The following is a 27,647-nucleotide window of genomic DNA, read 5'->3' as shown; positions in this document are numbered from 1 at the left end:
GAGCAGAAGCATTAGCCTGAAAAGGTTGTGCTCAAGTATCTCATCCATTTCAACACTTCAGTGATCATCAATGAGATGATCATCAATGCTTTTCCAGTATACTGCCACCACATTCAAGTAAGTTTCTTGCTGGACTGTTTTTCATGAGCTGTGACTTCCATGTAGGTATGGTCAGCTGAGGAAATTTACAGATTTCTCTCTCCATTTCGTTTCTCTCTTTGTTAGAATGTGATATGGTTTCTCTTTGCTAAAATGCAATATTCTTATAAAACATTCTCTTAGGCATTCAGTCTAGTATATATTTCCTGGCAAGTATGCTGTTTATACTTCAGAAGTAGTTAAAAACTGGAAAGTGGAATCTGCTTGGATCCATTTCAAGAAAGAATACTTTTTGTCTGCAGCCCAGCAAGTAAAGTTCTATTACGCAACTGAAGGTGTTCTAAAATTTCCTAGAAACGATGCACTATGAAATGTAGGTAGATTAGAGAAGAAAGATGTTTAGTCAATAAGCTTCTTTTTGGAAAGTTAGAATGAAGAGAAAAAAATCCCTTTTCCTAAAATGATAACAGAAAAAAAGTATAAAATTGCACGTCTGTAAATAGTGTCTGTATATGTATGTTTACATGTATTAAAGTGTTTCTCCATTTGACAGAAAGAAAATGCATATTGTGGCATCTTCCATCTGTAATCAGACAATGTGGTTAGAATAGTATAATCAAAAGATGGTAAAGCTCTATCAGCACACCTAGACCACTCCTTGTCAAGGAGTTTCCTCTTTGGCATATGCCTATATTTTCTTTTGTTTAATTTATCACTGTGCCAGGCCAGCAGGTCAATTTCTTCTTCGGATTTCGGTGTCTATAATCCTGCTGAGTTCCCAGTCTAAATTTTCTGTTTCTGTATTTCCTGTTGTTACCACTGTGGGTTTTTATTATCCTTTTTTCCCTTAAGCCTTGGCTGATGGCATGAGATCGGAAGCTCTGAGATTGTTTGAATGAAAAGTTAAACAGTCTTGCAGAGAAAACCTTGTCATTGTGATTCACATGTAATTATTGCTTGCCTGCCAGTGTCTAAGGAAATGCAAACTGCCCCTTTCATCTGAACTCTAACTGCTGATTCCTTATCACGCTCCTACTGTTTTGTTATGGGCAGATCTATGGTGCTGCAGACAGACATCTTAATAGAGTCAAGACTGGTATAAGTGGGAGTCCCCTGCACAAAGTTCTCCACAATTTCATAAAAAGCAAGGAATTTCCTGTCTACTGGAGAGTAATGACAAGTTTTCCATCAAGCCAGCAGGTAGAATTGTTACCAGACTTTTGGAATACCTCACCACTATGTACACATGACAACATGCTGTACAACACCTGTATCATGCAAGAACCTCCAAAATTATCAAGACCAAACATTATTATAGCCCAGAATCCTTTCCCTGACAGTGTCCAAATGAGAAACATGGGAAAAGTGTGAGGAAAGGGCCAATCAAAGATGATAGTAGGAGAAGACTCTTTCAGCCACCAACAAACTGGGGCAGCTCCTCTTCTGGGAATGTTCTTAATGTAGTAAGACCTTGTGATTGTTTAAACATCACTATTTCAGCATCTCAATGAGAGTATTGCTATGAAGCAAGGGATAGAACCAGTTATGGAAGCAAATAGGAGAAAAAAAAATAAAGAAATAGAGGTAAAAAGGGTTAAGTCATATATGATTATTTTCTTGGAGGTGGTTAGGTTGGGGTACTATATTTCACATTACAGAAAATTGAGTCATAGATCCAATCTAGTGCAGGATTAGTTTTAGCAAAGCCTGTTATCTTAATGAGATTATCTATTTCTACAGAACTGAGTTTACAAAAAATCTTTGCTGATTTGAGTGCTTTAGATAGGCATTCAAAGACACGAAAGATGTAAATTCTGCAGATTTATTATAAAAAAGTTACTAATGTTACCATAGATAGATATGAATTAGCAAGGCAATCATAAAGATTGTAGGAAAATATTCCTAGAGTAGATAAAGTATTATAGATTCCAGTTGTCTAAGAGAATTTAATGGAATTTGTTAAAATTAATGGCTTATGTTGGTACAAAAATTAGTTATCTAGGAGTCAAATTTGGTTTTGATTCAGAACTGTGTCCAGATAATTCTAATTTCCTAAATTATATTTTCATGAAGCTTACCACAACTTCAAGATTAGAGATATTTTTTTTCTAAATTTTTAGTAAGTTGATAGCTTATTCTTGTCCTTCTCTCAATGTAAAAGAAAAAAGATGATAAACATATTGTGTTTCTGTTTGTTCCATTATGTCTCCTATACGCTAGTTATAAATAATTAAAAAAATATATAAATGATTCACTCATAGGATGTTATACTTTTCTCCTTCAGAATAATTGTACAAAAATGAAACACATTTTTCCCAGATGCTGTTTCCATAATATTACTATTTTTTCTGTCAAAGTTTCTTTTGTTTATGGGTTACATGGGGGTTTGGGTAGTTTTTTTGGTGTTTGTTGTTTTTAATCGTTTTTTTCTTCCAACATTAACTGAAGCTTATAGAAAAAAAAAGATTGTTTCCCAAATACAATTTTTTTCCAATACATATTAGAAAAATTATGAGCTAGGAAGCTTGAGGATAACTTTGTGACTTAGTTGAAGGAAGGGTTTGTTTGGCACCAAACCATCCTTCCACGTCAGTTATATATTTGCAAATGGAGCTGGACGCTTGGCTACTAGATTGACGCTTCAACACAGTATAGTTTCTAAGGTGATAGTTTTACCCTTATGAGCTGCTTTTTCCAAAGTGCCAGAACAGTACTGACAAACAGCACAGAGCTACTGGTGATTTAGAAATGCTCTGTCACATTTCTTCTTTTCTATTGATAATATTATTTTTAGTTGAATATGTTAATTGAAATGTCCACTCCTGGGAAAAATAGAACACCATGTTTCTGATCTGCCTTTTCATTTATAAGATCTGCAAAGAGTAATTTTCTTCGCATTAACCCTTAAGCAACAGTCTGTGATTATATTGAATCTTTTTTTTTCCTTAGATCAGTTTATTTATGAGGAAGTTACTGTAGCTGTTGTGGAAATAAATTTGAGTTTGCATTACTTTTCAGTCAAAAATTCTTAGGGACTGCAGCTTGTGATATCAGGAAACTGTATAGCTCTGCCTTTGATATGTGTGCAAACTGTGTAGTGCAACAGTTCAAAACAAGAAGGAAAAAGCTGTGATTCCTTCTTTCCTAGGGGCTTTCCATCATTTACATTCACCAGCAAAAGGTTGGCATGTACCTCAAGGACTAATGATAATGAAAAATGTTATATTAAAGAAGAGAAATCTTTCATAACTTGCATACTAACACATTGAACTCATTACAGCTTGTCTTACTGCAGCATGCTCTTTTATGTCTGCCGTAATGCACTTCATTTTCAAGAGACTATGACGTGCACTGGTTCTGTAAGCATTTTTTCTTTTCCTTGTTTTCAAAAGCTGCCTTTGGTTGTCATAAACTACTCGCTTATGGGATACGAATTAGACACTAGGGTTTTCTGCAGTTTCTGACTAATAACAAGTTCTGAAAAAATATATTTAAAATGTATCTGGGGCAAGTAATTGTTTTCTATTTTCCTAGAGCAGAATACTTGTGACGTTGTAGCTCAGGAGCTGCCAGCAACCTCAGGGTTTTTATTAAAATAGTGACTTGTTTGTGTCATTGGCTGTCTCTTTTGATGTAATTTTTTTTTTTTGTGACTTTTGCAGGGAAATTGTGTTCATGGTTTGACATTCTAGGCATTATTATGTTATGAGTAGTCAACAAACCCCATACATTTATAAAGTCTTTGTAGATAAATTGTAATAATTCACTCCAAGTTGAAATTTGTAATTTCTTAGAAGTAAAACAGGGTTTTGTTTTTGCTCCATACTATTTCTAAAGGTGTGGCCAGAACTTTGCGATGCACCTCCAGCATTTACCATGACACCCTCATTTGCCATTCAGTAAGCTGCTCAGCCTTTTTGTTTCTCTCCTGAAAAAAACCCACCAGTATTAATATTCCTAGCTGCATTCATTGGAAGTATCACAATGAATAATTCTTTGCTCTCAATCTGCCTTCTGTTTCACAAGCAACTCCCACTGAACTCTTGACTCAATAAAATACATAAACGCTTTTGACTTTAAACCAATCTAAAATATGGAAGAATAATGAAAATGTTGGAAATGAGCTTATGAACATCTGTAGCATGTCTCTAAAAAACTATTTCTGCAATTGATTTTAAGTGACCTGTGTCAAAATCTTGATGAAAATGGAAAAAATGTCATGTAGACAGTCAAAAAATAATTGAATAGTAGTTGCAGTTTTGCAAACAGCTCTGCTCCAGTAACTATGAAAGCAAACTGCTCTGATTAAGTCATGATAAAAGTATGTTTAAGATATAAAAGCATTCCATTTCAGTTGTCCTAAAGGATTTTTCTGTTAGACATATACTTTGTACTTGAATATGTATTTTTACACTTTGAATTGAGTATGTCCGACTATTCTTTACAGTTCTATGAACTCTGTTTTCTGTTCTTCTTTCAAATATAACAAAGCCTTCTTGAAAGAAACTCAGCTACTTGACATTATACTTTAATATAAAATTATGAGATTGACCTAGACTCATGTTCTCAATAGAAAAGTGACTATAAAAATGATATGATGAGTTTTCTGGAAGGCGAAAAGAAAATTAAAATTCAAGTTAAATAAAGGCTTAAACTGTCCAAAAGCTATCTTTAGAACACTGAAAATTGAGTCTTATTTAGTGTCATCTCAAATTCTGCAAGTAAGGTAAACATAATATAGTTATTCCTATAATTGAACAGGAAGAAATCTACATAAACTAATAGTACATTTCAACACACTGCACCAAAAGATACTTGTCGTCTGCTCCTCTTTTAGATGGCACATGCCTGAGCAACAAGAAAAATTTTCGAAAACCATTAAGAAGTCAACATAAGTTGAATGAACAGTGCAATGGCAATAAATATCATGTTACTCTAGTTCACCATTAAAAAGAAAAGAAGAAAACACTCAGTAAACCAGTAGGAAACTCCTTGTCTTTTAAGCCAACCTGGAAGAGAAAAGATATAATTGTTGAGAAATTATACATTTCTCATACTAAGTGATTCTTTTTGTTGAAAATAAAGGCAAGGGGAAGAGTATGATGGAAAGAATAAAATGCAAGCAAATAGAAAGGTCAGATAGGGTGAGGCTGAGGCTCTTCGGAGAAGAGTTTGGAAAGAAGTGGAAACAACATTTTAGTAGTCCTCAATTAAACACTGATGTTAACTTCAGTTTCATAGTGGTATCAGAGGTCTGCATGTACAGGTTACCAAACAGTTCAGAAATATCAGTTGTTGATACTACTGCACTATTTGTGACAGTATTTTTGTGTTACTCATCCTTTCCTCATTTTTAGATCGTAACATGTATTAGACTATAAATTCTAGTAAATCCATTGTGAATCTGAAACCTGCTTTTTTTCTGTCCTGTACACCAAGACCAAACCGTGTCAAATGAGGCTTATCAAAAACTTGGTATTGCTCTGAATTTGGGTGGGACAGAGTTGTTTTCTTCCCAGTAGCTGACATAAGTCAGAGAATAACATTGATAACATGCTGATGTTTTGGTTGTTGCTGAGCAGTGCTTACCCTAAGTCAGGTACTTTTCAGTTTCCCATGCTCTGCCAGTGAGCAGGTGCAAGAAGCTGTGGGGGAACATGGCCAAGACAGCTGACTTGAACTGGCCAAAGGGGTAATCCATACCATAAAACATCACATTCAGTATATAAACAGGGAGGAACTGGCCAGGAATCATCAGTTCCTGCTAAGGGACAAACTGGACATTAGTCAGTGGGTGGTGAGCAGTTGTATTGGGCATCACTTGATTTTCTTGGGGTATCTTCCCCCCCCTTTTCATTACAATAACAATAATTATTAAATTTAAATTTGTCCAATTATAAAACAATTCTTATCTCAACACATGAGTTTTTACCTTTTTTTTCTGATTCTCTTCCCCATCAGAGCAAGCAGCTGCATGATACTTAGTTGCTGGCTTGAGTTAAACCACAGCAAAGTTCAAGAAGAGGTAAGACAAATAGTTATGGAAGCAGAGATCACTGAATTTAGACCATTCAGCCTCTCAATATCTCAATATCATTGTGGGTGACTTTAACCTGCCGGATATCTGCTGGGAGCTCAATACTGCAGAGAAGAGGCAGTCTAGGAATTTCCTGGAGTGTATAGAGGACAATTTCCTTCATCAACTGGTAAATGAACCTACCAGGGGTAAGGCCCCGCTAGACCTGCTGTTTACAAACAGAGAAGGGCTGATGGGAGATGTAGTGGTTGAAGGCTGCCTGGGAAATAGTGACCATGAAATAATAGAATTTTCAATACTCAGAGATTCAAGGAGAAACAACAATAAAACCTCTACGCTGGACTTCCGGAGGGCAGATTTTGACCTATTCAGAAGTCTAGTCCAGAGCATACCCTGGGAAACAACCCTTGAAAACAAGGGGGTCCAGGAGGGATGGATGTGCTTCAAGCAGGAAGTTTTGAGTGCACAGGAACAGGCGTACCGGTGTGCCGAAAGGCAAGCCGGGGGGAAGACAACCAGCTTGGTTAAACAGGGAGATTCTGAAGGAAATCAGGGATAAAAAGAGAGTTTACCGACTATGGAAGAAAGGGCTGGCTACTTACGAAGAATTCAGGAAGACAGCTAGATCATGCAGAAAGAAAATCAGGGATACAAAAGCGCAATTTGAAGTTAAATTAGCCACTTCTGCTAGGGATAACAAAAAGTCCTTCTATAAATACATTAATAACAAAAGGAGGGGCAAAGAAAACCTCCATTCTTTGAGGGACTTGGAGGGAAACATAGTTAATAGAGATGAGGAGAAGGTTGAGGTACTTAACACCTACTTTGCCTCAGTTTTTACCAGTAGGACAGGTGGACCTCAAGGCAACTGGCCTCTGGAGCTGGTAGACAGAGATAGGAAACCAAATAGTCCCCTTGTATTCCAGGAGGAAATAGTTAGTGACTTACTGAGTCATCTGGATCCTCACAAGTCTATGGGACCAGACGGGATCCATCCTAGGGTAATGAGGGAGCTGGCAGAAGAGCTTGCCAAGCCGCTCTCCATCATCTTCCAACAATCCTGGCTCACTGGGGAGGTCCCATATGACTGGAAGTTGGTAAATATCACCCCAATCCATAAAAAAGGCTGCAAGGTTGACCCTGGTAACTACAGACCTGTCAGCCTGACCTTGGTGCCTGGCAGAGTTATGGAGCAGATTATCCTGTGTGAAATCACACAGCAGCTACAGGATGGACAAGGGATCTGACCCAACCAACATGGGTTTAGGAGGGGCAGGTCCTGTCTGACCAACCTGATCTCCTTTTACGATCAGGTGACCCACCTGGTGGATGAGGGAAAGGCTGTGGATGTGGTCTATCTGGACTTCAGCAAAGCTTTTGACACCATCTCCCATAGCATACTCCTGGAAAAGCTGGCAGCCCATGGCTTGGACAGGGGCACTCTGTGCTGGGTTAGGAACAGGCTGGAGGGCCGGGCCCAGAGAGTGGTGGTGAACGGAGCTGCATCCAGTTGGCGGTCGGTCACCAGTGGTGTCCCCCAGGGGTCAGTGCTGGGCCCAGTCCTTTTTAACATCTTTATTGATGATTTAGATGAGGGGATTGAGTCCATCATCAGCAAATTTGCTGATGACACCAAGTTGGGAGGGAGTGTCGACCTGCTGGAAGGCAGGAGGGCTCTGCAGAGGGATCTGGATAGACTTGAGAGATGGGCTGACTCCAATGGGATGAAGTTCAACAAGGTCAAGTACCGGGTCCTGCACTTTGGCCACAACAACCCCCTGCAGCGCTACAGGCTGGGCACAGAGTGGCTGGAGAGCAGCCAGGCAGAAAGAGACTTGCGGGGTGCTGATCGACGGGAGGCTGAACATGAGCCAGCAGTGTGCCCAGGTGGCCAAGAAGGCCAATGGCATCCTGGCCTGGATCAGGAACAGTGTGGCCAGCAGGAGCAGGGAGGTGATCCTTCCCCTGTACTCTACATTGGTGAGGCCACACCTTGAGTATTGTGTTCAGCTCTGGGCCCCTCAGTTCAAGAAGGATATTGAGGTGCTGGTGCAGGTCCAGAGAAGAGCAACGAGGCTGATGAAGGGACTCGAGTACAAGTCCTATGAGGAGAGGCTGAGGGAGCTGGGGTTGTTTAGTCTGGAGAAGAGAAGGCTTAGAGGCGACCTCATCACTCTCTTCAACTACCTGAAGGGAAGTTCTAGCCAGGTGGGGGTTGGTCTCTTCTCCCAGGCAACCAACAATAGGACAAGGGGACATGGGCTCAAGCTCTGCCAGGGGAGGTTTAGGTTAGATGTTAGGAAGAAATTCTTTACAGAGAGGGTTATCAGGCATTGGAACGGCCTACCCAGAGAGGTTGTGGATTCACCATCCCTGGAGGTTTTTAAAAAGAGATTGGACGTGGCCCTTAGTGCCATGATATAGTAATTGGAGTTGGATCAGGGGTTGGACTTGATGATCTTGGAGGTCTTTTCCAACCTAATCTATTCTATGATACTATGATTCTATGAGGATTGTTGGATCTGGTGTGGTTGCCTTCTCCAGTCTGGCTGCACATTGTTTGAAGCTGCTTGCAATAGAATTACTGTCCTTTGCATGCCTAATTTCAGGTAAACTAAAACATATGTTTGTTTACCATGAAATGCTCTAGTGCCTACTCTGTCAGCTCAGAGGCTGAACAATTAGCAAAAAAGACATATTTGTAGCATACCTGAGAGGGAAAACTGCAGGTGGTAAATTGGTCAGCCATCCCAAGCCTTACCTTGACTTTATGAAGGCAAGTTACACTGTACAGTCACTGCTCATTGCACATAATTACCAATGCTCAACTGACCTTTGGATAAGCCAAAGCTACAGTGACTTAGTCAGCATATGTAACATCACATTTTATTTAAAAAAATGACAAGTTAAGCCAGTGACAGATCTTTGGATCCTGCTATTCACAAATATCTCCTTATTAATTATATATCTTATATACTTCAGTGAATATGAGTGCACTCTGCACATTTTTAAATTGTGAGTTTCTATTAAATTTTGAACTCAAACCAAGATAGGGACTTAATGCTTCAAACTCTGATGATATTTGCAGGTCTAGGTCCTTTACTGACTTCTTTTTTACTTTATGGAAATTTAATGCAAAGCTTATTTCAATTCAAGGGCTACATGCCAGTGACACATCAGAAATAGTTATGACTTTTCTTTTTATTAAGAAATAGGAAAATCAGAATCTGAATTTCAATGAAAATACTGAAACAATTTTAAATATTTCTTAGTGGGAAATTAGAGCATGAAATTATATCTTCATGTAAATGTAAATTTCAACTTTATGTTAATGAAAAATAATGTTTTAACTGCATCAAAGCTTGTCTGAGCTTAGTATGAATCCAGTAAGTACATTTTATATAAATATATTGCTCTGGTGAAATACCTTTTTGCTCTAAAAAGTCATAATAGAAGAATAATTCTGAAATGTACCAGGTCTGGTTTACTATTTCCTCCACTCCTTCTTCTAAACAAACATTTAAACCAACCAATATAGGTGAAAGTAATAATGTTATAAAGCAAAGGAACAGTCAGGATACCATCAATTACTTGTAATTTTTGAGGAAAGAAAAAAGTCACAGATATTTCTTAACTTTGCTGTTAATAATGTTTGAGGTGACTAAATCAAGCTAAGATACAGAAAAGTACCATAATTTCACGTCCCATAAAGGCAATTGAAGATATTTTTGCCAAACAACTTTGGTGATTGGAAGAACAATCAGAAAATGGAAGCATTGTGTAAGATTATATGTAGTCTGAATTCAGCAGGATAAAGATGAATCATGGAATTATCAGAAACAACAGCAGGAGGACTGAAAACAAAACTGGCAAAAATGGTTTAAAGTTCATGCTGCAGTGAGGCAGGACAAAAACTGTGTCTTCAGAGTAGTCATAGTTTCCTAACTGGAAAGACTGAGTCACTCAGAAGCTCAAAAAAAACCAAAACAACAAAAAAAACCCAAACCAAAACAAACAACAAAAAAATCTAAAAATACTGTAATCAAACATAGTGTTCATTGTTACCTTTTGTTCTATTCTGAATTATAGAATAACTGCAGAAATACATTTTTAATTTATTTTTCTCCCACTGAACTTAAGGGTTAGAAACTTGACTTTATTTTTTTAATAAAAGTTATATTTTCGTGTAATATCAGGACTGGTAAAAAATAGACATGAAGGCAGAGATGGGGACCAGGGAAAAAGAATAGCTAATTGCATTGATTAATGCTGCAAACTGGCAACAGAAAGGACATAACTGTGGTCCCACTATCCTTGTTCCAGTTATTCCCTCATTTTGAATTAATTTTCAGACATTTAGAGACACTTTAAAATTGAAAAATCAGTAGACCATAATAGAAAACAATAGGTTAAGAGGTAACTCAGCATAAGGTGTTTATAATGACAGAAAAATAATATTCTCTGGTTGACATTTATGTATAACCTGGATAAATCTACTGTATCTGTAAATAGTAATTCAGAGATTTGCACAGGTCATAGAATCACAAAATATCTCGACTTGCGAGAGACAATAAGAATCATAAATTTCAACTCCCTGTTCCTCAGAGAACTACCTGACACTAAACTATCTGACTAAGAGCATCATCCAGACACTCTGAATTCTGGAAGGCTTGGTGCCATGACCACTTCCATGAGGAGCCTGTTCCAGTGACCTCTCAGTGAAGAACCTTTTCCTCATGTCCAGTCTGAACTTCCCCTGACATAGCTTCATTTCATCTCCTCACATCCTATTATTGGTCAACAGAGAGAGGAGATCAGCACCTCCTCCTCTGTCTCCTTGAGGAAGTTGTAGACTGTGATGGGGTCACCCCTCAGCTTTCACTTCTCCAAGTGACCTCACTTGCTCCTCCTAAGTTTTGTCCTCAAGGCCTTTCACCATCTTGGCTGCGCTCCTCTGGACACACTCTTATGGTTTGATGTCCTTCTTATACTGAGGTGCCCAAAACCTGCACATGGGACTAATAGTGAGATCACACCTGTGCAGCACAGAGTGGGACAATCACCACCTTTGACCAGCTGATGATGCTGTGCTTAATGCACCCAAAGAGGCTGTTGGCCCTCCTGGCAACCAGGGCACTGCTTACTCATATTCAACTTGCCATCAACCCAACCCCCCAGGTCCTTTTCTGTGGAGCTGCTTTTCACTATCTTGTCACCCAATTTGTGTGTATAAACCTGATTACCCCATCTGAGGTGCAGAATCTGGCACTTACTCTCACTAAATTTCATATGGTTGGTGACTGCCCAGATCTTATCTATCCAGGTCTCTCTGTAAGGCCTGTTTGCTTTTGTAGGTGTTCATAGCTTCTCCTCGTTTAGTATCACCAGCAAACTTACTTAATGTACATTTGACTCCTGTATCCAGATAATTTGTAAAAACATCGAAGAGCACTGTCCCTAAAACTGAGCCCTGGGGAACCCCACTGCTGACTGGCTGCCAACTGGATGGAACCCCATTTACTAGTCTTTTGAGCTCAACCTGACAGCCAACGTATTATGGAATTGTCTAGCTGTATGCTGGACATTTATCCTAGAGTGGTACTGTGGGACACAGCATCAAAATCTTTGCTAAAATCCCAAATCACCACATTGACTGATTTTCCTTAATCAATTAGATGGGTGACCTTGTCATAAAAGGAAATTAATTTGGTTAAGCAGGACTTGACTCTCATGAACCTGTGCTGGCAATGACCCATGGCCGTGTTACCTCTCAGGTGTTTTTCGGTAACTTCCAGAATAACCTTCTCCCTAATTTTATCAGGCACTGAAGTGAGACTGACAGGCCTGTAATTACCAGGGTCTTCCTTCTTATGCTTTTTGAAAACTGGGACAAGATTTTCCACCTTCCAGTTGACTGGAAACTTGAGGAATCCCAAGACTGTTGAAAAATTGTATGTTAAATAGTAAAAAAGCTTTAGAGACTACCAGTGATATACAGCCCTGAAAGGCAGAAGCAATTAGCTGGCATAAGGACAAAGGGATGCCTTAGATAAATACAGATACAGAAAAAGAAGCTGCATTGTTAGTCTTGTAACATCTCTAAGAATAGACAAATGGCCTCTATTTGATAGGAACACAACAAAAAAAACTCAGTGTTATGGACACCAAACTATACTGCAAGTTTACCAAGATACTGCATTTATGAGTTTATTCTTGGCTTTTTTATGGACCAGACCTTTTTTTAATAAGCCATATAATGAAATAAGTTTGTTTAAGACAACTGAAAAGATTTAAATGAAATTCTGAGCAATTAATCTTCAAATTTGGTTAATGGTTCTTTACTTCAACTCTGTATACAAAAAAGTGTTTTGGTTTTGTACATTTTTAAGGAGACAATACCTGTCTGAGGGAGGACATAAGTTTTGAAGTAGTTGAATCAGTTTGGGGTGTGTTTTTTTTTTCTTCTTTAATCTTTATATGTGCTGATTTCTTCTTAAATCGATATAAGCTTTAATAAAGAAATTATTATTCTCATTAAAAAAAGAAAAAAAAAAAGCTTTATTTTGCCATTGCTCAGACATTAAATTAGTGAAGGAGACTCAGGATTGCAGTCCTCTGTCAGTGTCACATGGTGTAGTACACTTGTTCTTCTGATGTGTCAACTGTCAACTAAACGCATGGTCATTCATATTCACTGCATACTCCCCTTTGTGTTCTTTTCTTTCTCATTGGAAAATAGCTATGATATTATGTGTGTAACTATCCCTAATCTAAAGAGTCATCACTTGAATTATTTAAGAAAGGATTTAAAGGATACTCTGAAAGAAAGAAAGCATGATAAATTTGAGGGTATTTTTGTTTCTCAGGGCATATCCTGTCTCAGAAATGCTGATTCAGATCAGTGGAACTACTCAACGTGTAAAATAAAGCATGCATATAGGAATGAAGTCAGAAGCTGCAACAGCAGATAAAACAAATACATTCAACTTTGTACTGAAGGGGCCTGGAAGCAACTGCAATGGCATTTACAATTTATCAGGGGGAAAGTAATGATTTGCTAAAATATAACTTCTGCTGACAGTGCCTAAGGTTTACACACAGCAAGACTAGTTCTTATTTAGCTCCTAGTTCTTCATTTCATTGGGATGGAAACCTAGATGGGAACTAGCAAGTCGAATATCTTACTGAATTTGGGGGTTCATCTTCTTGGAATCAGTGTGATGCAGGACGTAAGGACTAATTATTTCATTTTCATCACTCAAGAGCCACAAATATGATTTAGATGTCTGCCTAAGAGTCTGAGTACCAGTGATAACTGGGTTGCAAATTACACTCCCCTTTGTTTACTATTTGGTTTATCTTAAGTTTCTTCTGCTATGTTGCATATGTTTACAAGTGAAGGATAATTAGTCTACCATTTGTTCTGTAGATAACATCAGAATTAGGGATATGCTGGCACAACTGTTTTTGAAAACAGAAAACATTAGCAACAGTGACATTTGCTTTCTGTGTTTACATATATATAGTGAAAATAAAGATATTCTGATTTCACGGTAGCTGGTATGGGCTGTCTAACACAGAATATCAGCAGACAAAGTAAATCACCATTTCATTGTTATATTAAGAAACATGCCTAATCATTGACACTGTTCCACACAACATAGTGCTCGTGAATATTGTCTGCCCTTAGAAATACAGATGACTGAAAGAACATATTCTAGTGGTAATTGCTGTCTTTCTCTCTGTGTATGCACACACACATGCATAAAGCAGTTAACTACCATTAAATGTTCCTATTGTGCTCTGGTTGCAATTTCAGCCTTAGTGGAAATAAAGATCCCCTCCATCTCTGAGGCTAGATGTCACTAATCAGCTCATGAGTAGTATTCTGTTTTCGGTAAAAGTAGATCCAGAGCAGATCTCTTTGGAGGGACTCAGTAGGTACATTTAAATCCTGCTGAATCCCTGTGACAATACATAAACATCATGAAATTCATGAAATTCATTCACTCTAGTGAATTTGGAAACCAAAAATTTGCAGTTCTGACTTTGCTTTGTTTGCCATTTTTTTCAGGGCAAATTCTGTTATCAAAGGATCCAAGTTCCTTTAAGGTCCATTAGCAACGAGATCTGTGATTGCCATGCGTACTGCATTGTTTTTCTATCTTACCCTCTTTCCTGAGAAGTATGAGTTTAGTATTTTGAAATATATTTTGACTGGGGCCTTTTTTTCCCCATGTTGGAAACATTGTTAAAGGGTGTTCAAGGCTAATGAAGAAAAAAGTTTCTTACAGTTATGGAAGGCATTGGAGTTTATGATGTCCCTTATTTCTTAGGAGAAACTATTTCATGGTTTTGAACCACCTCCCCACTAAATGTCTTGTCTTATACAGGTGAGCTGTATCTTTATGGTGGAAGGTTCTACTGCAGTGGAGGAGATAGTTTATGACTGAAATATTTATCTTGGAACTTCAGGTCATCTATTAGCTATGCCGGGCTTATGCCACGAAGCACTTTAAGCATAAAGAATATAGTTTGAGACCGTCATTTAGTCTATTGGGTCACATTTTTCCTATGTAGAAAAAGAACAATCTTTCACCTAGACTCTTCCATTTAATTTGACATCCTCAGGCAAAAATTAGTATATAAATGCAGCAGTATTATATGTTAGCTTATATTTGGCAGGGATTAAAAGCAGCAACTTGCACAGTATTAAAACTTAATGTTTGTGATATACTTGAGACCTAGGTATGGTTAAGGCTGTGCATGCAAACAGAGAGCATCATATATCTGCTGTAACACATACACACATACAAAGATATTACTATATAAAGCATATTAAAATTATTGCCTTTTCTAGCAAACACCATGCTTTGCCAGTTTATGCTTTGCCAAAACTGCAGATGAGAGAAATATTTTACTGTTTTTTTCATACCTGGAACAATCTTCTTGACTGTTGAAGAAGTATATAGGAGACTTTTGTTCCAGAAGAAGTATTCAGGATGAATCAATAAATCTTAATGTCATCTGTACTGCTTTCTGCAGTCTCCATTTCCTTCTCAGTCTCTCACTGCAAGGTTGTTAGACTTCTGCATTCCAGCCAACTTAATTAACATAGGCAGCTTTTTTTTTCTTTGTGTCTGTAGAAGGCTGGTAATCAACTTCGAGAATTCTAAGATTGCAACATCCTCGTTCTGTGATTTTTATTGGACCTGAATATACTCATTTGCTTGACAATATTAATTATTGTTTTTGAGATAAAAAATAAAAATTGCATTCCAGTAGAATTATTAAAAAGCTCCTCTGATAAATAATAAAAATAATATACATTACCATTCTGCAGAGAAAGGAAGGAATCAGTCTCTACTTTTCTTACTGCATTTGAGGATGAGCTTGTGATTTTATGATGAAATCAAGACAATTTTAGATTCCTACTCCAGATAATATAAGCTAAAGTCATGGGATGCTAAAGGCTGATCAAGTATAAACTGAGTATTGGATCAACAATGCAGAAAAAACAACCAAACAAAACTCGTGATGCGTTTACTTCAACTTATACACTTTATGCAGAATCAGGTATTGTCCAGCAGCTTCATTCTAACTTGATTCTGGAAAAACAGTCACCTGTTGTCTCACAGCTGACATAAAGCCAGCACAAAAATAATGCCATGTACAGTGGTAATTTGACAGAAATGCAATTGTATCCACACATATCTGAACTAGACTGAATGTTCACTTTCGAGTTGCCAATGTAGATATATCAGATATCAGGAAGTGTGGGCCATAGCCTGTAAGGGCCTGTCCTTTGGCAAGAAACAAAATATGGCCTAGCTACAAGTAAAACTTCCATGATCTCAGTAGAATTATGTGACTGTTTTTCAAAGCCACTCTCGAAGAGTGCTGTAAAAATGTAACACTATTTTTTAACCACTCTATCCATACTCCAACCTAATATTTATTTGAGAATCCTAACCTTGGAGTTTAAAGAAGAGGGGAAAAAACCCACAATGTTTACAGCCATTTCCTTCCCATCCCCTAAGAAAAGTAAGCTTACTATAGCAGATAGCAGAGGGCAAGGTCTGCAATATTACCTCTGCACACACCTATCAATTTCAGAATCTGAATTGCCATTCTCTTGCAAAGGCAATAAACACAGTAATATGTCTTGGATGAAAAGCAAGGAATAATAGGATTTGCTAGGTAGCAAACAAAAAATCTGCCTAGAAAACACGCAATAGGGTAATCTCATTACAAGAGAACATACAGGAAATTAAAACTAAAAATGCAATGTGAATATGTTTAAGCTAGAGATTGTTAAACCCTCAAACATATTTGTATCAAGAGTAAAATGACAAATGACTGTTACATTGTGATTCTCCTCTTTTAAAGAATGGTGGTTTTTAGTGTTCTAGAAATGGATTAATTTTCAGTCTCTTGATTAGTTAAGTCTTCTGCATGTATCTCACAAGGTCTGTAGTAGCAGCAAATGTATTCTGGTGGTGAAAATGTTGGGAGGAAGAGAAAAAATTCTGTGTAAAAGAATGTGTCTTTTTATGTAGCTTAACTGTCACCGTAAAAGGGCTCATGTAGAAGTCCTTTGTGTTTTATAAAGCATATTTTCTTTGTCTTTTATTGAACCCTAGAAACACTGAAATAAATAAAATGTTTCTGACAAGAATACCAACCAGTATTTGTCTATGCAATGAAGTATTAAAAATCACTGTCTTTACAATTGTTTCATTTTTATTTTTTATACTTCTGTAAATGGAAATTTGTACTTTGGCTAACAAACTTCTCTCTTCTTGAGCACGTTAGTTGTCCTCAAAAGAAATAAGAAATATTAAACTATTTAGAAGTAATCTGCTTCTACTTTTCTCAATTTTTCCTCTCTCAATTCTTCTGCCTCAAAGAATCGAATGATGTGGAAATGATCGACAGTTTAATGAAACTTAAATAGACCTATTGTTTTATGTTTTATAGGGATTTAAAATGTTTCCAAGAGCTGTATCATTGTGCTGGATTTTATCACTGAGGAGTTCGCCTGCTTGGGCTTTTTACCCCATGAATCTGGCTGTATCAACAATGACTGGATGTCACCCCGCAGTTAAATGCTAGCATGCAGCCACATTGGTTTTGTTTTCACTGTTCCATGAGTCAATTTGGCTCTCAGCCACACTGACCATTTCTCCTTGTGCTTCCACTGGGAACCACATGATTCTTGGAGCAATAGTTTGTCAGTAGTACCTAATGTCTCAGTTCCTTTCAGCTGTGCAGCAAACTTCTCAGCAGATGGAAATTAGGCTCCCTTGACCTCATCCTGTCCAAATGTTGTGTTGGTGCTGCACTGTTTCAGCCCACTCTGTTTCTAAGGACAAAAATAAATTATATTTATATAGATATATATCTAACCACAACTATATGTCTCCTTACTCCAAACTTTAAAACCAGATTTTTTTAGCTTTGGAACAAACCCCAGAACCACAGAATCACAGAAGTGATTCTGAGTTGGAAGGGACCCACAAGGATCATTGAGTCCACCTCTTAACCCTGCACAGGGCCATCCCCAAGAATCGCACCATGTACCTGAGATCATTGTCCAAACACTTCTTGAACTCTGTCAGGCTTGGTACTGTGACCACTTCCCTGGGGAGCCTCTTCCAGTGCCCAACCACCCTCTGGGTAAAGAACCTTTTTTTTAATATCCAAACTAAACTTCCCTTGATACAATTTCAGGCCATTCCCTCAGGTCTTCTCACTGGTCTCCACAGAGAAGAGACCAGTGTCTGCCCTTCCTCTTCCCCTCAAGAGGAAGTTGTAGACTACAATGAGGTCTCCCCTCAGTCTCCTGTTCTCCAGGCTGAACAGAGTAAGTGCCCTAAGCTGCTCCTCATACGGCTTCCTCTCAAGGCCCTTCGCCACCTTCATTGCCCTCATTCAGACACTCTCTAATAGTTTAATATCTTCCTTATGCTGTGGCTCCCAAAACTGCACACAAATTCAAGGTGAGGCCTCACCAGTGCAGAGCAGAGCAGGACAATCCCCTCCCTTGCCTGGCTGGTGATACTTTCTCTGATGGTCCCCAGGACACGGTTGGCCCAGGGCACACTGCTGACTGAAATTCAACTTTCCACTGATCAAGTCTGCTCTAATCTTCAGGAAAATACCTTTTCCCACTTCTAAATCTGCAGTCACCATGGATGATTCTAGAAGGATTGTATGTTTCTTTCTATCTAGCTATAATTTTTTTCTTGAGCTCAAAAGTGATGCAGTAAACTCTTCTAAGACAAGGATTATTTTCTGTCTTAAGTAGTACCTACTTCTCTTCTGGCTTTCCAATGTCGTTTACAGTCAACTAGCAATGAAAGGATAGTTTTGGCTGAAGTTACTACTTCAAAAAAATTCTGCCGAAACTGAAAAATATGCCTGGTAGAAACCTATCAGATATGTATGGCTAAGGGACAATTTACAGAAGTGTAATAGGGGACTGCTATCTCAGTGTGTGTCATGACAACAAAACTGTATAATGTCTAGAAGGAACATACTTATCTTGGGCAAATACCTTCTGTCCATGCTTTGAGCAGTGTCTCACCATGAACAGGTGGGACAAGACCTTGAACAACCTGGTCTAGTTGGAGATGTCCTTGCAAGTGGCAGAGAGGGTTGAGACTAGATGATATTTGAGGACCATTCCAACCCCTTAAAGTTCTATGATTCTGTGAACTCAGAACTAGCTGTATGAATATAGTTTCAACATACCAATTAATTCAGAGTAACCGTACTAGCAAATACCACTTCAAAATTGATCTTTTGTTTGCATGTCAGTTCACTGTATCTTATAATTGTCCAAGACTTTGTACAGGAGAGCATACCATAACAAGTTAGCCTATGCAAGTTGTTAAAGACACATAACACTTCAGGCAGCCTTGGAAACAAATATTTGGGGATTGTCTCTTCAAACACCATTGATTAGCAGTTCAAAGGAATGGATGACCTTAGGATTCACCTGCTTATCCCAAACACTTCTTACTATGAATTAAATTAAGCTGAAAGCAAATAGAGGTACACAGATACAAAATCCAGAAGAGGCCGTAAGAATGCAAGAATGGAATGAATAGAGAGGAGAAAAAAATAGAAAAGAAAATCCCTGCTTATATCTGTGTAACACATAGGTTATCTCTGAATTTTTCTGTTCTTATGATTCTGCTATCAAGCTTCTGTATGATTAGGGCAACAAGCAGGCAAATACTTCACAGTATTCATAGCTGAGGATCATGACTCTCATCCAACCTTTGCTTTTTCGGGCTGTATCATGGGAATAGATCTTAAACCCAGCTTATCCTACATCATCTTCACAGTCCAGCTAAGTCTTTGTTACATGATATCATCTAAACTCAACTTTCTCCTCCTTATATATAACTTTACATTAACCTAGTCATTAATTGTTTATTCCCTCTTTGCAGATGCTGATACTAGAGTCATGACCAAAAGACAGTTTTCTCCTGCTTAGACAAAGTGAGATTCATTTCACCTTGTTTAGACATTTAGAATGGTAGAAAGATGTAGAAATCTATCTCTTAGATACCTTTGGGTTCTGTTGTGAACAAAGAACAAAATATGTATTTTTAGGGAATGAGTAATCTGCTTTATTTTAGACATCTACATTCAGACAAATTATTCTATAAGAGTACTACTTCCTTTCAAGTGAATATAAAGAAACCCCAGGGTGGCTTACTGGTAGACATTTGCATTATTGGTCAATAAATCCTTATTTGAACAACCTTTCCCATGGTTGGTCAAGCCTTCAGCAACTTATTTTAGCTGTACAAAGCATAACATTCTTTCCTACAGGTCTGGGAAATGTTTAATCCCAAAGCAAATCTTTCTTGTACATGAGCTTCATAGTTTACGCTTTTACACGTTAATCCTAATTGTTCAAATTAAATGATCAACAGTTGTGCATTCAATAAACTACAGGGCTTTGATTGTAAAGAGACACAATAGTGACCTGTGCTATTGTCAGATCCTGTGCTGATAAATAGAGTGCATTTCAACACCTTTCTTGCTTCAGTCATTCTGTGCCTCTTTGTAACTGTGGTTCCTTCTGCCTTTTCTTGAACTAAAAGTAGCACAGGTTTTCTCCTGCTTTTGGTCATAAAATTTGCACTCCAGATAGTTTCACAAAAAGAATCTGGTGCTTTATGTGTAGTAACTTCAGTTGTCTTGTTGTTATAGTGTGAATTGCAGCTGCAGCTGTTATCTATGTTGTGTCTTTAACTGTCATGTAAAGTTTTATATAGAAACACAACCCAAAAGATATTAAGCTAAAATGTCAGTATACGAGGAAGGAGCACATGGAAAGTGTAGCAGTGAACAATTTTTCTGTGAGTTTAAAATAGCATCCACATCTTATCTTGGGGAGAAGAAACGAGAACTTAAAAATATATATATTCAGTTTTTTCCCTTCTCCTTTTTGCTGGAAATTACTTTTATGAAATCTTATAACTGAAACCAACTTCTTCCTCAGATCATGTTTTTCATCATAGCTTGGGCATTTCAAGAATATCATCACCTTCCACTCCTCTGAGAATATGTAAACCTTGGTTGCAACTCACATACCAGATGAAGAATTTTATGTGAAATAAATATTTTTAAACCAATTTAAAGGGACTGAGAAAAATGTAAAGACAGTTCAGAAAAGAGCATAAAATTAATTTAGATTTTTTTAAAAAAGCCTTTGCAGATGCATTAAAATTAGAGGTGAAATGCTAACTATTATCAGAGAGGGCATCTGGTTGTAGGAATTGGTTTCTAAATTTAGACTGAGAAACATCCTCATCTGTAATTTGTAATTCAAGACAAAATTCTTGTCTAGAAGATATCACTCTGAACATCCTCCACTTCCTTCCTCTTTGCCTGTTCTGTATGCTGAGCATGACACCATTCGGTATGGAATATCCCTTTGGTCACTTGGGATCAGCTGTCCTGGCTGTATCCCCTCATAACTTCTTGTGCACCCCCAGTGTTGATGGGGTTAGAAGCAGAAAAGGCCTTGACACTGTGCAAGCAGTGCTCAGCAGTAACTAAAACATCCCTGAGTTATAAACACTGTTTCCACCTGCACAAATTCAAAACACAGCTCCATGCTAACCACTATGAAAAAAATTAATGGTAAGCCATCCAAACCTGGGACAGTTAGTTTTAATAAATCTGGTTTATGTATGAAGTTATACTAAAGTCTTGTACAAAGAGCCTGAAATTTGGTATGACTTAAGTAGCACTGCTCATAAAACCATAAATGATTTTAAATTCTGAAAATACGTTTAATTGCTGCATTGAAGAATTATAGTTTTATCAAATATTTTACTATATTGCATTCAAATAATCATTTAGAGGTTAATTGAGCGGATACCTGTGGTTAATCTTTGTTAATTTGGAAAATTACAACAAATAATTTACAGTTATTTTAAGCCTAACACTTTAATCCATGAGGAAATATTCTGATGAGATTGACCATTACTTTTGTTATACAAAAAATTAATTTTAGATAAAACTAGTGTTTAAATGATGAAAGGAATTATATTTGTTAGCAGCTGAATTAACTTTGATTCCACTGTTTTACCAAAGGTCATAGAGTTTAATTGACATTGATGAAGTCTTATATTCAAGTGACCTATAGTTGACACTAATAATGACAAAATCTTCTTTCTGGAAGAAGAGGATTACTGTGGTAGACCTTAAATAACTCAGCATTCTCAGTGAAATGACCTTGTTATTTGCATTATTCATGGCATTTCTGATCGTAAATATAAAGGAATATCAAGAAATAGTGCTGACAGTGAGATGCCCAGATCCCATGTAGAACTCACAAGCATTTAAAGGAGCAAGCAGTCGACATAAGTGTACTGCAATGTCCTATGGCTGTGCATTCTGGTCTGAATAAATTTCTAGGAACATTTCTGAAGCTTTTAGTATCTTGGGTTGGGTTTTTATTATTGTTCTTTGCAGCTTCTTTGCTATGTTCAAAACTTGCAAGAAATAGAAATTTGTAAAATGCAGTGAAGAGATTAATTGACCAGTGGGAAGAAAAGATATATTTGTATGCTTGTGTGAACACACTTTGGTAAATAAATGACAGAAATACTCAAAATATCATAATTTTAGGTGCAGTAACAGAACTTAGTATCATAACATCATTGACCCTATGAGAGAAACATGAAGGGAGGTGCTGAAATTTTACAGCATATGACAGGAAGGAGTAAGGAAGCTGGGAAAGGAAGGAGTAACAGTGGTCGGCCTTGGGGACTCATTCTGTACTTGTTCAGTATGTGTTGAAGAGATACAAGACCTTGCAAATCTTTGGGCACTGCACAAATTTTTCTTGTGTGTTTGTTTAACCTTCGGACCAGATGTCAGCAAAGTCAATAACATGTGCTTACCTCACCCTGTACACGTAGCAGTAGCGTTCAACACTAAAACACCTATGTCTTCCTTGTGTCTATGTATCATTAGCATATCACTTTACTGCACTTTGTTTTAAAAACAGGGTGGGGCTGAGGGGTGGTGAACCAAACATCATATTTTGTAAAGCTGTGCTTCTTCTTACATCCTAGAATATCAAGGATGTGCTGGAATACTTAGACATTCCAACATTTTCAGGATTTTCTCTGTAGCCAGAATATCTAGAAACATAAAAAAAAAAAGGTTAACAATTTCAGATGATAGCTAGACGCTAGTACTGTTTATTTAAGAAACCATTTGCTATAAAAGTCACATAAGCTATGAATATGAGCATCCATATGCTTAGATGCAAATTACTGCTCCTATGGCAAATGTCTCTCATGGTCTTACTCATGCAAATGAATTCAAAGTGAGTTTTGTTGATGACTTAAAAGGGGACTAAGAACCTATCCTCCAGAATAAGTCTATCAGCATCTTTACATTTTAAACCTATATGCTCATCTCCCAGAGTTAAGCAAACTGATGCACACTGTCTACTTGGAGCCTAGAAGTTAGAGTTAAATCCTGTACAAGAGATCAAGCCCAATTTGTTTGAAATATGCCCTTACTGTGTAGTCTTCAGCATAAAATCTCTACCACCATTACCGCAGAGTCTCAGTTTGTTTTCTGTTCCTCTGTATCTCCTTTGCTCTGTGTAATCCATAGGTATAGACAAACATGGAAGAATAAACAGCCTTTGGGGAATGGCTGTGTTTTAAAGTGGGCAAGGAATCTGCACACTGCAGTGCATCATGCTGTGAAAATAAAAGAGTATCATATGAAAGATATAGGTATAGGTTCTGAAGTACAGTACCCATAGAAGGAAAAGCAAAGAATGCTGTTTGAGGATGACCTCGAAGTTAACCCAAAGAAGCAATAGAGAGAGAACCTTAATCTGCACACTGCAAAAGTAATTAAGGTAATATTTTAAGGCACCTTCACTAGGACCTTCATTTTCACAGTATGTTAGTGTCTGACAAATGAAACAACTGTGATTTTTCTGGACATCATTAACAAATCTTTTTTGTGTAAAACAATGTTGCATTGTTCTATCTGAAAGGAAATCTCAACAACTTAGATATTGATAAACAGTAAGATTTGTCTGTAAAATGGCTTAACGTAATTAAAACTAAAATATTATATTGCAGAGAAAATTCTAAGTGTGGAAGCAGCAGTCTTCAAAATTGTAGCAGTTTGATATCTAGTCTGTCAGACAGAGGCTGATAAGGACTTTTTTTTTATAGAAGAAAATGATGCATTCAGATAAGTGTATAGATAGATGTAACATTTTGAGGTTACATTCATCCCATACTATTTCCCTGTCATGCTTAGTTTACCAGCAATACTACAAATTATTTTTCATTTGTTTTCTGTTATTCTTAGCCCTGGAGGGTCAGACTACTTTATGAAAATCAAACTCTATTGTCTTCTCAGCTCTATCTATCGCCATTCTGAAATTGCCAACATGACGATGATCCTGATCATACTGGTTTTTATTATCAGGTTGTTTTTGTTTATAATTTATGAAGCAAAAGGATACTGGGGGGGTTTTGTTTGCTTGTTTTCCTCTCCATAAGCTTCACTGATCCTGTAGGCCTGAGAACAATATTAATTTTGACTGGTAAGCTAAATAAACACAATTTTGCAGTCATAGGTGGAGAACACTTATCAACACCAGGGTGTCACTTTGAAGAAGTAACTTTTCTAACCTAATACTTTGAAGTTGTCTTTCTTTTCCAATAGTGAATACAATGCATTGTAAATCTCAGGGTAGATTCAGCCATTAGTGTTTACAGGTTATGACAGCAGCATGCTTCAGTTTTAGGGCAATAATTCTGCTTTGGTGAATGCCTGCTCATTTTTTTTCTTTTATGTCTTTTTGTCTTGTAAACCTACTCTTTGGCTTACTAGCAGCTTCCTGAGCTGCAAATATTTGTCACTCAAAATGTTCATTGTCAAACACTGTACTGACTTGGCAGACAGAACAGCAGTGTGTTTTCATGGGAAATGCAAGTTTAGGGAAGTCAGAATCCCCTGGACTCAAAGTTGGCACATGCTAAAACAGAGCTTTCTAGGAGAGGAATTATACAGTGTTTTGCAAGGAGCTGTGAAATACTTATTTATTCTGGAGCAGTAATAATCTTTCACTTCGGACTAGGTTGCAGATCTTTAGTCTGAAGCCCTCTGGGTCTCTTAAAAGATTCTGCAAATCTCTTACTAATAACCTACATACTCCAGTGACTCTTTCTTGTGTGTCACTATATATATATAGATGTCACTAGATAGATAGATAGATAGATAGGTGTGCTGACCAAACCCTGTCATGAGCAGGTGGATTGGGGTCAAGGGCTGGCATAGTTCTCTTCTCCTTGAGAAAGATGATGGAAATGAGACTATAGAGTGTGACAGAGAGAGAATCCAGGAGAAGATGGAGTGCTGCCACTATGACAACTCATGCTGCCTGTAGTGCTTCTGCTATCCCAGGAAGCTCTTGGCCTGCTGCATATTGTACAGTATTGTATAGGAGATAAGCTCCTGTGAAACATTAGACTAAAATCTCGTGACTGTCAGACAACTCTTACGTGCATTTGCAGAGAATTAATTTGCAATGGGGAGGAGGGTTGACATCTCGCTCATCTTTGCTAGTAGAAGAAAGTATTTGACTCATCCATTAGTGTTTATTATCACAGCAAGGACCAGGCTACACGTGCACATCTACAAATAACGGCACACACAGGTTATAAGTTCACTCAGCCCTTCCTCTGAGCTGTCCGAAGGATGTGTGACCTCACTGTGCCTAGTTCACTGGGATGCAATTTCATGTTAAATGTAACTACAAGATAAGACTGGATCTATATGCAAGCTTGTCATCTCTACACAACATAGAGCAAAAATGAAGATAAAAGTGTATGTGCTCACTTAGAAAGTGAGCAAAAAACCTGTGCCTAACAGAATGCTGTTGTTTAATTTTGGATAGCAAGAAATTAAGTCTTTGTCCTTGGTAGGGTCACAGCTATTCATAGAGACATACAGAAGTGGCTGGACTCCCTGAAGACTCTGAAGGTCAACTGGGAGAGACATATCTGAGTGAACAGAAAGGTAGCTGAAGTAGTACAGAATTTATCTCATCTAGCTGCTTATCTGTTCAGGGTGAGGTAGGAAAAGATGGTGACAGGAGACTGTAGTATCATGGTTTCTTGAGCTTACCTTCCTTTTTTTTCCATCTTGGCCGTGTTGGTAGGAGAATCTTCTCTTCCCTTTTTCCTTCATACTTGTGAAAATGGTCGTGTTTCCATTCTACTTTTCTGCTCTATCCGTAAGTGCATCATTTGATAAAGAAAAGGTTACATCACTTACCTTAATTGGAGCTGTTGAAACAAATATGGATAATGTAAAATCAAATGGTAAATGGAAAGCTTCATTCTTTCTTTTCTTCCCCACTGTATATGGAAAAATTTACACATTATGACTCTTAAAAAGCCTGTTTTCTAATGTTTAAAAAGCTAGCTGGTGCTACTGTACAGGAATTTTATGTTTAGCAAGTGTGCACTTTATTTTTCAGCTTCAGTAAGCAAACCAATATTTCTGACACTGAAAAATGTGTCTTTAACATTGTTACCATACCTTCTAAGTGTACAAGTTTGTTATAGCTATCTTCTCATTTTTTACATTGGCCTTCTTTGCCCTGGGTGAAAAAAAATAGAGCCAGTAATGACATGTATTATAAAGATTAATCAACCATAAAGACTATAATTGAACACACAAGTGTAGTCATTACTTGATTAATTACTTCAATAAAATAATCAGTCTTCTACATACATCAGAATAATATTCAGGTGACTAGAAGAGAGTGTGCAGAGACCAGGACTGCCTTCAATTCCTACATCAAACAGAATTTTCTACTTTTCCTTCAGTTTGGTTGCAGAACTTACTTTTATTTGAGTGTTTAACTTGAATCAACTTGCTCATGTTCACAGCAGATTTTTTCACCCTAACTTTAACCTTAAAAATAGATACTGAAACCTCTTATGTGAACTTTTATATTGAATGTTATGTAGTGACCTTATAAGCCTATGTGAAAAAGTCATTTCTAAGGAAGTATGTAGAAAATGTTACCCCTGTGATTTAGACTGAAGTTCATAGACAAAATTGCTCCATCTACTAGATTGAAAGTGCTATTCAGTGAGAGACTCTTGTATGCTGAAGTTTTCTTTCCTAAAGTATATTTCCTAAAACTGAAACTTGGTAGTTTGTATTGCAGTGCAGAAGTTCATTTATTGCTGCACATAGAGGGCTCTACTGGATCTAAAGCTTCACGAACATATGTTTTCCTGTAACCTGTAAGGGAAAAGTAGAACAAGTCTGCATATTCACTAAAAAGATGAAGATGTAAATCTAACTCAAATGATTTTGAACCTAAGAAATTATATGTGCAAGTCTTGATGCTTTAGACTGGGAGATGTTCTGATATCAATTGCTGTTAATGTTTTTACACAAGGAAGATGAATTCATTCCACAGTGGTTAACTACAGTATGGTGGTTAACTAATAGTATTAACCAAGCAAGCTGAAATTGATATTATAGGGTTCAGTGTTTAAGCCATGGTCAAAACAAGTGAGCTTTGAAACTGAAGAGGAAAAGCAGCCCATGATGGTTGATGCTTAATGCTAAGACTTCACACGAGGGTGTGAACTGGCATTTTAGAGGCCATAGTAATTAACTTATGTGTGATTTATATTTTGGTATTATGGAAGAAAACATACATGCCTTCTGCAGCTGGACATTGTAATGTAAGCCTTATTTGTGTATATTTGGAAACTCAGTAAATGATTTATCTATGTCTTTAATAGCATGGACTTCCTGATGTACTTATTATAAGTTTGCTATACCTCTGTCTAAAATGCCCCGTGCAGGGAATGCCTTGGTTAATCATTACAAATAGTAGTGTACTGCACAATACCTAATTTTCAGTTGCTCCTGAATCTTTTGGAACTAGCAAAACATGTTTTGTTTT

At 37.4% G+C, this 27,647-nt stretch overlaps 1 long non-coding RNA gene across 1 annotated transcript; it reads right to left on the bottom strand.

Annotated features, from left to right (window-relative positions):
* Positions 1-22,636: 22,636 nt before the first annotated feature.
* On the bottom strand, positions 22,637-23,294 carry LOC120322624. The gene is made up of 2 exons (XR_005562434.1): positions 23,203-23,294; positions 22,637-22,815 (listed from the first exon to the last, which is right to left on the bottom strand). It is a non-coding gene; the product is annotated as an uncharacterized LOC120322624 (long non-coding RNA).
* Between the last annotated feature and the right edge of the window lie 4,353 nt (positions 23,295-27,647).

This window comes from Pipra filicauda, unplaced genomic scaffold, assembly GCF_003945595.2.
Source record: "Pipra filicauda isolate LSUMZ 115617 unplaced genomic scaffold, ASM394559v2 scaffold137_size4652046_pilon, whole genome shotgun sequence".
Classification (NCBI taxonomy): domain Eukaryota; kingdom Metazoa; phylum Chordata; class Aves; order Passeriformes; family Pipridae; genus Pipra; species Pipra filicauda.
Note: the sequence above shows the minus strand (reverse complement) of the source record. Positions and strands in the feature narration are given on the sequence as shown.